Genomic DNA, 16,125 nt, shown 5'->3' on the forward strand with positions numbered 1-16,125 from the left:
GTATAATTGTTTCAGCCAAGAGCTGAGTTAACAAGAATGAAAACTATGTGAAGGAAATATATAATTGCTTTTTAGCTAAATGTGCATACAAGAATGAAATGTGTCTGCAAATAATGGTAGATGTTATAGACAAATAATTAAGGTGCTGTGAGGGGAGGGGTGTAGGATAAGCTAGATATGCCTGCACAAACAGTTACAAGCATCTGTTACCCACGTCAGCAGCAACAAAAAAATACACCATCAAAAGTTCATAAGGCTTGGTGTAAATAAAGAATAAAAAGAAATTATGCTTTGGTTAGCATGGAAATAGATGGCAGTGAAGAAGGATAAATAACAATAAGACCACAGAGGGAGGTGGTCAAACGGTCTTGTGAGGCCAGAGATAAACATTTTGTCAGGGACGAGGCTGGATGAGTTCAGAGATAAACAGCCGGTTTAGATTAGAAATAGTTGTAAACAGTGAAGGAGCAATGGGAGGAGGGAAGAGAAACGAATTACATAAATATTGTGTACTCGTTAAATTCAGTGTGTGTGTGTGCCTTGTGGACAGTGGACACCACACCCCTCTTGCAACAGCATAATAAACGATATTACTGATTTAGGTCTTGTTCCGGACTGAAGTTATTGAAGTGACTGATTTTCGTTTCTCACAATCACTTATCTCATTTATTGCATGATGTCTGAAGTGTGTTTTGCTCAGCAATTCTATTAACTATTTAAAAAGTCTAATCTTAAATAAGATCCTTAACACCCAATTACCAATCTATTCCTAATTCAATGTAAATATCTCAATTTTCTTGAAGTCAATGTTCACAAAAAACAGTGCACATAAAGCGACACAAAGATATTCATCATCAGCTAATTACTGTTCAGTGGAATAACCTGAGTATCTTATTGTTCCTGAGACTAATGACAACAGTAAGCATTTGTTTACTAGTCCATGCAGTAAGTGCATTTGATAGCTTATATTTCAGTTCAGTCGTTAATGACAATTTATGTTGTTTAAACCAATAATTCTAATTTATCATGGATATTGACTGTAATACAATAACACTGGAAACATTTTTTAAAAATATTCTAACAATCTTTAAGCTCCTCTTCTGTTGTGTGTGTGCAAAAGATAATTCAAATTATAACCATTTTTGTTGCAAATTCAACAAACGCTACATTTTGAATTTATTAACTTCTTACAGTTTTGCAAAAAAGTTAGTCTTCACTGTATATCATATTAAAAGACTGCTTTTTCCAATCATGCATGCTACAAGATGATTATTACTTTCATTGCATTGTAAATAAAGAAATGTTGAATTTTTTGTTGTTTCAATTCCGACATTATTCATCATTGTACAATAATGACACAATTATTACAATCGCTTCATATACCACCCAGCAGTGACTTCATTGTTTGTTTATTTTCATGCTCATTTTCATGATCTATTAATTTTCTTCCTAATTCTGACACTTTGATTATAATATTAATCAACGTACCATCTCTACAAGGAATTCAGTGGAAAGAAATTCGCAATTTGTATATTGCATATATTTTTGAGTTCAGAAAAGAATTTTGTTCAATAATCACTGAATGTCTCATTTTTTCTTTTATATGTAAAGCTAGCTACTATGTTTTATTCCTTAGTTCACTGATCTTAATAAATATTCAATCGACATCACAGTAAAGTGCTTTTGAAATATTGAATCATATTAATTCTTCATATGTATTGCGGTGTGCAATCTCTCATTCATTGTAACAATCAAGATTTATTTTACCTGTTGAAACATAGTTGTATTAATGTTAATATATTTCACTTCAATGCTAACACTTAAGACTTCAGCATTTTTCATGCAACAAAATCCAATGAAAAAGCATCAGCATCTCTTTATTGTTTCATTAAACAATGAGAATAAATTTAGAATTTTTGAAAGTTGAACATTTTTAGAAAGAAGGAATGTTGTCTTCAGTTGAATGTTCGCATTGAATGACTTCTTCACAGTATCTGCTATTTATTCTCTTCTTCGGGTTCCCAAGAAAAGAAATTAGCTAGTTCTGCTGGTTCTAAATTCCTGAAAAATATTTGAGAATGTTGCAGTCTTAGAGGTAAAAATCTCAGTGATCGTAAGTGATTAATTTTTTGTTCGAAAGAGCTTGATTCAAACATTTCGGACATTCACATTTTTATTCTGCTGTGTTACAAGGGTGGAAAACAAGTCGCTTTCTTCGTCTGTAAAGTAAACATATGCCACTTCCAATTATGCATTAGCCAGCTAATTACTTACATTTGTTATTAAAAATTGCAATTCATCTAAATATTGGAATGTCCTTTGATCAAATTAAATTTCTAATTATTTTTCACTCGTGAATTGTTGGAGGTTTTTTTTTGTTTTCCATTCATCTATTCGTATTGAATGTAAATTTTACATGCTTTGACAATAGCGGAGGGTGTTTATTTGAAATTTGTCTTTGCATACCTCTCACTGATTTTACTTATTGCATGTAGTTGCACAGTGGCTCAGTCATTAACAATGCTGCCTCACAGTGCCAGGGATCTTGGTTTGATTCCATCCTCGGTGACTGTTTTTGTGTACTTTACCCATTCTCCCCAAGTCTATGTGACTTTGCTGTGGTTTCCTCCAACAATCCAAAGACGTGCAGGTTAGGTGAGCTGGCAATGCTAAATTGCACATTGTGTTCAGGGAGGTGTATGCTAGTCAGCAGTAAATGTCGAGGAATATGGTTGGGAAAGTGTTTGGGTGGGTTAATCTGTGGAGGGTCATTTTTTTCAACGAAATGACCTGTGACCACACTGTGCTAACAGGGATTCTACAATAGTTTAATTGCGTTTCTCTAAGCAATTCTAACTTTTTTAAAGTTGACTTTAGTTAATACCTTTAACACTTAATTATCAGTGTTCCTAAATCTTGTAAAATATCTCAATATTTTTAAAATCATTGCTCACACAAAACACTAAACATGAGGCCACACAAAGGTCTTCATGACCATCTAATTACTGTTCAGTGGAATAATCAGAATAACTATCTGATTGTTCCTGAGATCAATCCCCATTGCCACAGTAAGGATCTGGTTATCATTCCCTCCAATAAATGCAGAAGTTGTCCTCTGGTATTTCAGTTCAGTAATTACACACGATACTGGTTGTTCAAAGCAGTGGTTATTCTTTATTATGAATGGCAAAGGATTCTAACAGAAGAGGTGTTCATATGTCCTAATGTGTTGCATGATCACAAACAATTTTCAGTCTAAATATTGCACAAAAAGTGTCAACTTGGTTTTGTTCAACTGCCGAGGCTAACATTTTCAGTTCATGTCCATTACAAATATTTGGAGAAAGTGAGGAAAGCAGATGCTGAAGATCAGAGTCAAGAATGTGGTGCTGAAATAGCACAGAATGTCAGGCAGCATCTGAGGAGCAGGAGAAATCATGTTTCAGGAATAAGCCTTCATCGGGAATCTCCGGCTCCATGGAAGCTGCCTGGTCTGCTGTGCTTTTCCACCACCACACTTTCGACATAAAAAATATTTGCTTATTTGGAGCAAATACTCTCTGTTTCCTCTGTAATTTAAATTTACCGTGCTTTCTATTCACTCAAGTTCTCGTTTTAATAGCTCCTCGTTTTCTTCTTAATCTGATACAAATCTCAAAACTCCGGGCACAAGAAAAGCGATATGAATTATAAAATTACTATCTGGACAAGAGAACCAATGAACAGCTACATAGACTTCTTGAACAACAAAGATATTAGAATGAAAAAGCAATGCCTTCCAAAAAAAATCTCTGTACGTCTGTATCCTTTTTCAATTCAATAATCCTGCAATTAGCTTATAATTGTCAGTTGATCTCTCTTAATGATTATCTAATCAATGTCATTGTAAACCACTGATAAAATTGAAACATCTTATTTATTAAAATGCAAAGATTCATTCTCAATTCATTATTACAACAATAAGTGAACCATATTTTACCTGTCCGCTAAGGTCAAGTGACCTGTGGCCCATAATTGAACATTCTAAATATTCCTACAGCTGGGGAAAGCAAAGCTAAAAAGGTCAAACTAAAGGAAACAGTAGACAAAGTAACCAGCTCCAGAAAACAGTGGAAATCCCGGTAAAAGAGCTCACAAAGGTTCGATAGATCCTATTACAACCAGCCCAAGAGCTGTGTTTTGGAGAGGTTGAAGCAGACTTCCTGGCACCTTGACTTCCAGCCAGTGCCTGAGCATCAGACACCTCACTTGAGAATGACGACAAGTGAAGGGTGTTTGCACGAAACCCATTGAATGCTTATAATCCAGAATTTTGGCAAAATGTTGTGAAACATTTCCAAGATCATGGAAATCACCTCAACATTATTGAAATCAAAGTACTTGTAATGGTCTTCAAAACACCTAATTTCTGTTCGGTGAAAAACACTTTGTACGCACCTTATTGTTCTCAGGATGAATAATCAAAGCAAACATCACAGTCTCAGCAGATCCAAACATATGGAGGAGACACCTTATTATAATTTACACACTACATCTTTCCCAGACCCATGATGACACGTTATGACTGAGGATACTACGTGTAACATGTATCGAGATGAAACAAGTCCTGAATATAGGAATTTTTTTCTGATAGATTTCCAATTATGAGAACAATGATATTGTGGTTCATAACATTGTCAACAGATCCCCATTAAATGTACTTATCCGTTTTTTCAGAGACAATATTGAAACAAATACGTTGATAAATGCTGTTGACTGTATGTTTCTGTGAAACATAAATCTTCCTTATTGACTTTTTTTTAGATTACTTACAGTGTGGAAACAGGCCCTTCGGCCCAGCAAGTCCACACCGACCCACCACCCAATCATACCCTGACATTTACCCCTTACCTAACACTACGGGCAATTTCGCATGGCCAATTCACCTGACTGGCACATCTTTGTGACTGTGGGAGGAAACCGGAGCAAACCCACACAGCCACTGGGAGAACATGCAAACTCCACACAGTTAGTCGCCTGAGGCGGGAATTGAACCCAGGTCTCTGGCGCTGTGATGCAGCAGTGCTAACCACTGTGCCACCATGCCGCCGACTTATTTTCGTTATAATTCTGACTCAAATGTCTAAATATTGATGAGATGAAAAATTGCATGAATTAAATACAATGCAGAATTTGTTCTTGTTACATATTATATTTCTTCAGAAGAAAAGTGGAGAAACCAAGTATTGAAATCTTGAAGATCTGAGAATTTTGAATGACAAACCATTTCTGATCAACGTTCACTGAATGTCTAATGTCTTTCCGTGTCATCATGCCAGAATTTGCATTCTCATCTGACAGATTAAGAAATATCTAGTCAACATCAGAGCAAATCCATTTGGAAATATTGAATCATTTACTTTGCCAAAGTTCTAAAATTAATTATCAATTCATTGCCATTCCAAAAATCACACAGTAATTCAGTTTAGGTTGTGTAACAAACATCGTCAAATTCACATTTTAATTTAATCCATTATTTCTTAGTGTCAATATTAAAAGAAGAATTCCCTTCTTTTAATCTTATTCCAGGATAACACAAACACAAACTAATTAATGATTCCCTATCCAACACTCACAGATAATATCTGTTCCCTTCTCATTTGAACGTTCACAGAAATCATTGGATTAATATTCGTCCTTACATATTAAGAGACATCTGATTATTTTACACTCCAAAAAATGCTGTTAATTTTTACACATGACGGGCAAATATTTGAGATTTCTAATCATTTTTAAGTTTTCAATGAAATGTTTTTAAGATTAATTGTTGCTTATATCTAATATTTAAGAATTGATCAAATCCAGTATATCTAGCTTTTAGTGTGAAATTAAGGCTCTGTAACGTAAACGTATTGCATTGTACAGAAACTAATGGTAGCGAATGGTGATTTTTATTTCAATACTTGAATCTTAGTTGATTTGCTGTTCTGGGCATGACCTGCCCCCACCTGGAATAGAATGGTCCATATTGGCTCATACAAAATGCCTGACAATCAAAAACAGTCAGCCTACCTTAGAACTAAAATACAAGGTGTCAGGGGGTGATAAACTCGACTAACATTCTGTTCCAGCCTTAAATTAAAAGAAAGCACACGACCAATGGACCTACTCCAACGCCAGGACTACAGCATTCCAGACATTTCTTGATAAGAGCATGCCGATATACAGACAAATGACCGATCCTGATCTTCATAAATGAAAGGATAATTGTCCCAGTAAATGAATAAACAGCAGCTGCAGGGTGCAGCCCAGTCAACTCACTAAGCAGCTATCATGACAACAGAAAAGTTAATTTGTCAGATATAGTTATTATTTTACAGTTACTCAGAATATTAGACATAGGTTCTAATTACAGATTCTTGAGTATAATAGGGGAAATTTGCAACATAAGTTTGATATATGTAACCAATGCCTCCTAAAAACATTATAGAAAAGCATATAGACAGAGATTTTGTGTTAGCTAGTTTTAGGAATTAATTCACGGTATGATGTTGACTGCTCATTAATTATAAAGTCCTGACAGAAAGAGTAGCTGTATAACTTTACACAATATAACAAACTTTATAACACAAGTCATATTACAAATCCTATAGCAAGTAAGCTAAAATTAACTGTCTTTTCTATTTCTTTGTACATGTATAATTAAGACAGTGGAGTAATTGGCTTTGATAAAATAAAATGAATAGCAGAACTCAAAATGTCCCAGCTGATAAGGTATCCTGAGAGGCCCGACGGGGTTCAGGAATAACTTTGGAATCTAAGTCAATAAGTTGCATGGAAGGATCCCAATAGGAATCTGGGGATGTCCATTCGAATGCCCATCTGCGATTATGTGTTTCAATTGGGTGGCTGGATGAGGAGGGAAGGGCTGTAACCACATTGCATGTGGCCGTTGTGATGCAGGTAGTCCATAAAAATGCTGCTTTTTACTGTACATGTTACAGTGTGTTATGGATCTCCCTTCCGAGATTGGCCTCGGGGGACGATCCCTTCATTAACTGGTTGCTGCATGAGTAAACATCTTCCACATGCCTGAGCTCAGATTGCCTCCTGAGTCCTCATTCCCTGCCAGTGAAAACAATTCTACAGCTATGATGAGATTTCAATTCAACACATACATTTATTGTGTGTGAAATGATTACATTCAGACCGATATAATTTTCATGATAAAATTGCTTTACATTTACTTTTTTTGGTGTACAAGAAAACATTTCGATTACATCCATTTGTTCTTTCGTTCAACCAACACTAAGTTTTAAATTATTGTAAAGACTACAATGGGGGAGACGGGAACGAGTCTTCAGCTCAAATGTCATATGAAATGACTGTTTTCTTTTTTCAAACAAATTGCCCGACAAAATTATTTTTATTTTCATTTCAGTATAAGAAAAAAATTGCTTGGAAATGTTGACAATTCTCCTTTTCCTCCCATATTAGATGTCAGTGAACAATAATCACACAAATATGAGAATTCTTTTCCGTCTCAAATGTCAGTGACCCTGTGTTTTGTTCACAATAATAGTCACTTTCATGGCCTAATTCTTTTCCTCCTAATTCTGAAATAAATATCAGAACATTTATTGTGTTAAAAAGTACATCAACAAAATTGACATGACTCTTCAAGAAAACTATTGGAACCATATAAATCTTGCATTGCCTGCATTTTTAAACAAAATCATTTTTTTCAATTGCTGCTGAATGATTTTTTCACATCATACAGCTAAGTTTTATGCTTTAATTTCCAGTTCATTAATCTTAATGAATACCCAATCAATATCAGAGCAAAGTGTTTTCAAAATATTACGTCAATTTATCTGTCAGGATTCTAAAAGCAATAATCAATTACAATAATTGCACAGCAATTTAACATAGACTTTGTAAAAATGCAGTGTTTTTTTAAAAAAATGTCATGCATTATTTCTTATTTTCAATGCTACTATATTAATACCTATTTGTTCAGGGCCATGCACATACCAAACGACCAATAATATCCCGTGCAAAATTCTTTGTAAATGTCTGATTTTTGCTCAGGTGAAATATAACAATTTTCTCAGCCTTTGAAATTCAGAGAACTCCAATTACTTTTCCCTGCGATATTACTCTTCATTTCTACATATTACTCAGTCTAATATCAAGATGAGATATCTCATTATTCTGAAATTCACGAATATATATTTTTAAAATCCGTTTGTTGCTAATATATCTTATATATAATAATTGTGCAATTTTGTAAGGGCTACAAATGTGGAATTATGCTTCTGTACAATAAATACTGCAAGGACATTGCAATGTACAATCTCTCAATCATTGTGAATATTACATTTATTTTAAACTTGGAAACATTTTTGAATTGATTTGATTATAATTTACTTTGATTCTGACACTTACTGTATATCCAATCACAATATCAGTAGATTATTTGGAGGTATCATCGTCTATTCCAATAATCACAGAGTCTGCTACATACTTTCTTCTAGTTACTCATAGCAAAATGTATCTAATTCCACTCAATCAATATTCCTCAGAAAATATTTGAGAATGTTGCAGTCATAAAGCTGAAATATGCAAAGTCATGACAGTCATTAATTTTCTCTTGTTCTGTAGATCTTAGTTAAAACAACACAGAATTTTATGCTCCAGTGCTATAAATATGAGAATAGATCAATTACTTCTTCAGTAAAATAAACAAATGTCACTTGCTATTATTTATCAATTTTTAATTACTAGTCAGTTTATGAATTGTGTGATTTGTTTTTAGCATTCCAGTCATTTATTTATATTGAATGTGACATTGAAATGGTGTGAAAATATCAGGGTGTGTTCATTTGAAAGTTCAATTTGCATATCTCTCACTTATCCCATTGATTGCATGATGGTTTAAGAACGTTTCGTTCAGCAATCCTCGTAAATATCAAAAACTGTCTGATGTTAAATCAGATCATTCGCACCCAAATATCACTCTGTTCCAAATTCATGCAAATACTTCAATTTTATCGAACCCAATGTTCACACAAAACAATACACGTAAAGCAACACAAAGACTTCCATCACCATCTGATTATTGTTCAGTCGAATAACCTGAGTAAGTAACTTATTGCTCCTGAAACCAATGACGACAGTAAGCATTTGTTTACTATTCCATGCAACAAGTGGAACTGATATCTTCTATTTCAGTTCAGTAGTTAATGATGATTTATGTTGCTTCAAACAATGCTTCTACTTTATCACAGATAGTGACTGTAATACAATCATGCAAACAACAAACGTTTTGTGATTCTAAAAATCTTTAAGATGACTTATTTTAAATTTGTGTGCAAGAGATATTTCAAATTACAACCGTTTTTGTTGTATAATTCAGCAATCCTAAGTTTTGAATTTGGGAAAGTCTCCATTTTTGCAAAATGGAAGTCGTTTTCAGTTTATATAACACAGTAAATGACTGTTTTTTTCCAAATCATGTGCTTTGCAAAATGATTATTGGTTTCATTTAATTGTAAGAAAAGAACTGTTTTGAACATGTTAATTCTTTTTGTACTTTCTATTCCAACATTATTCATCACTGTACAATAATGAACAATTATTATAATTCCTTTATGTACCAAATGTCATTGACTGTATCATTTGTTCACTTTCATGCTCACTTTCATTATCTATTAACTTTCTTCCAAATTCTGACACAAATGTCTGAACTCTGACCATAATATTAATCATCTAAATTAAAATAACATGTCTCTATGATGAAACCATTTGATAGAAATTCATATTTCTTGTGTTACCTTCATTTTTTAGTAAAGAAAGAAAAAAAATTCTATAATCACTGAATGGCTCATTTTTTCTTCAATTCATAAAGATACTTACTATATTTTATTCCACAATTTACCAATTTTAATAAATATCCAATCAACAGAACAGCAAAGTATTTTTGAAATATTGAATCATTTTAATTGCTCATATAGCAACATTATCAAGTCATTGTCATGATAATAATTGTGCAATTATTTAAGAAATTCTTTGAACAAGTAAAGTAAGATTCACATTTTAATTTAACCAACTGTTTCTGAGTACCAACACTTATTTTATGAAACTTTTTTTTCAGGTCAAGTTTCCCACAATGGATCCAAAGACTTCCCATCCAACATTAATTGCGAATGTCTGATGTTTGCTTATTTGAATGATCTCTGTAATCACAGACTTAAAATTCACAGACCTGCAATTACTTTTCATTGAAATAATTCCTGTTTGTTTGCACATATTCCTCAGTCACATAGCAAAATGAGATTTCTCATTATTTCTAAATTCATTGATCAAATTTTATCATTCAGTTGTTGCTCATACCTAATAATTATTCAATCCAGTACGTGCTGTGAATGTGGAATTATGGCTCTTTACATGAATAACTAATATAGTGTGCAATCTCTGAATCATTGTTAATATTCATTCTTATTTTACCCGCAGAAACATAATTGAATTCATTTAAATATATTTTACTTTGATGCAAATATTTACTGTATTTCTAATCATCATAAGATTTAAGTATTTTTCATGACACAAAATCATGTAAAATTCCTGCGTTTTAAGTCAAATGAAAAAGAATTAACATTTCTGTATTGTTTCATTAAACAATGACAATGCATTTTGAATTTTTCAAAGTTGAGCATTTTTGCAAAGAAGGGATGTTGTCTTCAGCTGAACAATCGCATTGAATGACTAATTCACAGAATCTGCTGTTTATTCTCTTCGAGTTCCCAAGCAACCAAATTAACTAATTCTGCTGGTTCTAAATTCCTGGAAAGTATTTGATATTGTTGCAGTCTTAAAGATGAAGAAGTCAATGTGAATTTACTGATTTTTTTATTGGAAAGATCTAATTCAAACATTTCAGGCACATAAATTGCTATTCTGCAGTGCTACAAAGATGAAAAGCAAGTCAATTTCTTCATCAGTGAAATAAACAAATGTCACTTCCCGTTATTGATTAGTTAGCTCATTCCCAAATTTGTAATTAAGCAATGCAATTCACCTGAATATTGTTGTGCCCTTGATCATATTAATTTTTTAATTATTGCTCATTCATGATTTGTCAGAGATTTCTATTTTTTGTTTTCGATTCACCTATTCATATTGAATGTAAGATTGATACGCTTTGGCAACATCAGAGAGTGTTCATTTGAAATTTGTCTTTGCACGTCTCTCACGTCTCTCACTTATTCCATGGGGTTGGGCATTGAGAACAGAGGATCTGTGGTTAGCACTCATGTCTTACAGTGTTATGCACTTGGGTTTAATTCCATCCTCAGCCACATGTTTGCGTGGAGTTTGCATGTTCTGGTTTTCTCCCACAATCCAAAGATATACAGGTTAGGTACATTCACCATGCTAAGCTGCACGTTCTGTTCAGGGTTGTGTCGGTTATGTGCATTAGTGAGGGGTAAATGTCCAGTAATCTGAGAGCAGAATGGTGCTGAGTGGATTATTCTTTGGAACATCAATGTAGCCTTGTTGGGCCAAATGGCCTGTTTCCACACAGTAGGGATTCCATAAACTTAGAATTGTGTTTTGCTAAACAAAACTGACATTTTTTTTAAATGTTGCATTTAAAACTTATCTTTAACTGTCAATTGTCAATCTTGTAAAATATCTCAATGTTACTGAAATCAATGTTCACACAAAACACTGCACATAAAGCCGCACAAAGATCTTCATGACCATCAAATTACTGTTCAGTGGAATAATCACAGTAAGATTTTATTGTTTCTGAGATGAATCACCACTATCACATAAAGGATCTGGTTATCATTCCATCCAATAAATGCAATCGTTGTCCTCTGGTATTTCAGTTCAGTAGTTATACACGATACTGGTTGTTCAAAGCATGGTTATTTTTTATTATGAATGGCCAAGGGTTCTAACGGCAAGAGATGTTGTTTGATCTGATTTGTTGCATGTTCTCAAACAGGTTTTCACTATAAATATTGCAAAAAATATGTTAATTTGGTCTTGTTCAACTGCTGATGTGAACATTTTCAGTTCGTGTTCATTAAACATATTTGGAGAAAGTGAGGAAAGCTGTAGCATTGGAAAAGGGCAGGCACATCCAAACAGCAGGTGTATCAACCTGTCGGGCATTAGACCATCATCAGAAAAGATTCCTGATGAAGGGCTCATGCCCAAAACGTCGATTCTGCTTCTCCTTGAATGCTGCCTGACTTGCTGTGCTTTTCCGGCACCACTCTCTTTTGACATTAGAAATAATTGACTGAATATTCAGAGATAATACTAAAAGTTGCCTCTGTCAATTTAATTTACTGTGCTTTCTATTCACTGAAGTTTTCATGTTAATTCTTCCTCTTTTTCTTCTTAAATCTGATGAAAATTTCAAAGTACGAACACATTAGAATTCACATGAATTATAAATTTGATTTCTCAACAAGAAATCCAGTGGAAGGCGACACAGAATTCTTGAAAAGCCTACACATTTGAATGAAAAAGCAATTCCTTCCAAAAAATGTTTGCATGTCTGTATCTTTCTTTCAATTCAATAATCCTGCAAATACATTATAATTGTCAGTTGATCTCTCTGAATGAGTACCTAATCACTGTCAATGCAACCAGCTGAAACATTAACATCAGATTGATAACTGGGTGTTAAAGACCTTATTTGAAGTGAACAAAGTTTGGAATTTACTTGAATTCCACCAGAAAACATTCTTGAATCATAATACAAGAAATGAGATATGTGAAGAGATGTGCAAACCTTATTTTTAAATGAACGAACTCCAATATTTTCAAAGCATTTCAATCTTACGGTCAAAATGAACAGGTGAATGGAAAAATAAAAACAAGTATCTGACAATTCATAAACTGAACAACAATTACAAATTCATTTTGATCAAAGGACAGAGTAATATTTCGATGAATCACAACAGTTAGTTACAAAGTAGGCAATCAGCTGACTGACAAGTAATAGGTGGTAGAGTTTGTTAGTTTACTGAAGAAAGTATTAACTTTATTTCAAATTTATAGCATGAGAGAACAATGTTTAATGTGTTTCTATTGTTTGGACTTGCCCCTTTGCTACAAAAAAAGATCAATCTAATTACTTAGACATCGTAATCTTGAATTCTGCAACATTTTCAAATATTCTCCAGGAATTTATAAGCGACAGAATTAGATACAGGTATCCCCACTATCCGAAAGTAAAGCGTTATTATGAAACCTTACATAATCTGAAAAGGCGTTAGTCGAAGAAGCATTAATTTATATGGGGAACATATCCCCTTTTTTCGTAAAAGTGAAAATCCTCTTCATATTTCTTTCAGTTAGAGAAAACAGGGACAGATGTAAGTCTTTTGTAAAAGCAAAGTGGCTAAAGCGAATTTTCTAACACATATTTCTTGGTAACCTGACTCAAATAAGTATCAGATTTCGTGATTATTGATATAATAGATAAAAGCAGATCTAATGTGCGATTGAAAAGCAGTTCAGTCTGAGCTTAGGTACTCTCTAATCACCATTCAGAGCAGCTCTTGATAGATTTCTGGTGAAGGCGTGATTTGAAACTCGGGTCTTGTAATAGAGACATTGCCACAGCTCCACAGGCTCCTTTCATAATGTTCCCAATCAGTACGGTAGGACTGCAATATTATGTTTAAAGTGGCTACACAAATGAAAACTAATCAGCTGTTTATTGTAGTAATTCGAATGGGAATTAATTAGGTAGTTTCTGTGTGTAATGGACTGGAAATTAAACAATATTTATCAAAAAACAATAGAATAAATGAATGATACTCTTAAATAAACAGGAATCTCATGAAATTTCTTTGAAAGACAAATTGACAAAACTGCGTGATCATTGTACTTTGATTTAAAAATGCATCAGTCATTCAATGTGAATATTCATTTGAAGATAATTTCCCTTCCTTTCAAAAATGTACAACTTCCACAAATTCAAAATGAACAGTCATTGAAAAAGGAAGGAACAAGCAGATGGTTGTACATCTATTTTCTGTACATAAATGTGCGATGACTTTTAAGTTTTATATGTGCAAAAATGAAACTCTTATTGTGGTTCGAAATACAATAAACAGTAGCATGAAGTGAAATATAATCAAATCAATTCAACTGTGTTTTCTCAGTTAAAATAGCGTTCAATATTCAAAGTATTGGAGTGATTGTACACTGCAATATCTTTACATTAATTCATTGCTGTGGCGTATTTCCACATTTATACCCCTTATAGTGAAGCAAGCTTGTGCCAGGAGTCTGAGAGGGAAGGGGAGGTCCTTAATGAGTACTTTGCTTCAGTATTCACGAGTGAGTGGGATGTTGTTCTTTGTGAGGACAGCGTGAAACAGGCTGATATGGTCGACAGGTCGATGTTAAGTCTGAGAATGTGCTGAAAATATTGAAAAGTCATGGGGATAGATAAGTCCCTTGGTCCAGAAAGGATATAACTTAGGTTGTTATGAGAAGGGAGGCAAGAGATTACTGTGTTTTGGCAATGATCTTTGCATCTTCGCTGTCCACTGGAGTCATACCAGATGATTGGAGGGTGACAAACGTTATTCGCTTATTCAAGAAAGGCAATTGAGATAATCCTGGGAATCATCGATGAGTCAGTTGTGGGCAATTATTGGAGAGGATTCAGAGAGACAGGATTTATGATTATTTGGAAAAGTATAGATTGATTCGAGATGGTCAGCATGGCTTTGTGAGTGGCAGGTTATGCCTCACAAGCCTTATTGAATTATTTGAGGATGTGACAAGCACATTGGTGAGGACAGAGTAGTGGATGTGGTGTATATGGATTTTAGGAAGGTGTTTGATAAGGTTCCCCATGGTAGGCTCATTTAGAAAGTTATGAGGCATGGGATACAGGAAAACCTGCCTGGTTAGATAATAAATTTGCTGGCCCATTGAAGACAGGGTGAGATTACATAGATAGTTTTCAGCTTGGTGCACGGTGACCAATGGTGTTCTGAAGGGATTAGTTCTGGGACCTCTGATAAGACCATAAGACCATAAGACATAGGAGTGGAAGTAAGGCCATTCGGCCCATCGAGTCCACTCCGCCATTCAATCATGGCTGATGCGCATTTCAGCTCCACTTGCCAGCGTTCTCCCCGTAGCCCTTAATTCCTCTAGACAACAAGAACCTATCAATCTCGGCCTTGAAGACATTTAGCGTCCCGGCTTCCACTGCACTCCGTGGCAATGAATTCCACAGGCCCACCACTCTCTGGCTGAAGAAATGTCTCCGCATTTCCGTTCTGAAATGACCCCCTCTAATTCTAAGGCTGTGTCCATGGGTCCTAGTCTCCTCGCCTAACAGAAACAATTTTCTAGCATCCACCTTTTCAAAGCCATGTATTATTTTGTACGTCTCTATTAGATCTCCCCTTAATCTTCTAAACTCCAACGAATACAATCCCAGTATCCTCAGCCGTTCCTCATATGCTAGACCTGTCATTCCAGGGATCATCCGTGTGAATCTCCGCTGGACACGTTCCAGTGCCAGTATGTCCTTCCTGAGGTGTGGGGACCAAAACTGGACACAGTACTCCAAATGGGGCCTAACCAGAGCTTTATAAAGTCTTAGTAGTACATCTCTGCTTTTATATTCCAACCCTCTTGAGATAAGAGACAACATTGCATTCGCTTTCTTAATCACAGACTCAACCTGCATGTTTACCTTTAGAGAATCCTCGACGAGCACTCCCAGATCCCTTTGTGCTTTGGCTTTATTAAGTTTCTCACCATTTAGAAAGTAGTCCATTCCTATATTCTTTTTGCCAAAGTGCAAGACCTCGCACTTGCTCACGTTAAATTCCATCAGCCATTTCCTGGACCACTCTCCCAACCTGTCTAGATCCTTCTGGAGCCTCCCCACTTCCTCAGTACTACCTGCCTGTCTACCTAACTTTGTATCATCGGCAAACTTCGCTAGAATGCCCCCGGTTCCCTCATTCAAATCATTAATATATAATGCGAACAGCTGTGGCCCCAGCACCGAACCCTGCGGGACACCGCTCGTCACCGGCTGCCATTCTGAAAAAGAACCTTTTATCCCAACTCTCTGCCTTCTGT

This window comes from Chiloscyllium punctatum, chromosome 21 (assembly GCF_047496795.1).
Source record: "Chiloscyllium punctatum isolate Juve2018m chromosome 21, sChiPun1.3, whole genome shotgun sequence".
Classification (NCBI taxonomy): domain Eukaryota; kingdom Metazoa; phylum Chordata; class Chondrichthyes; order Orectolobiformes; family Hemiscylliidae; genus Chiloscyllium; species Chiloscyllium punctatum.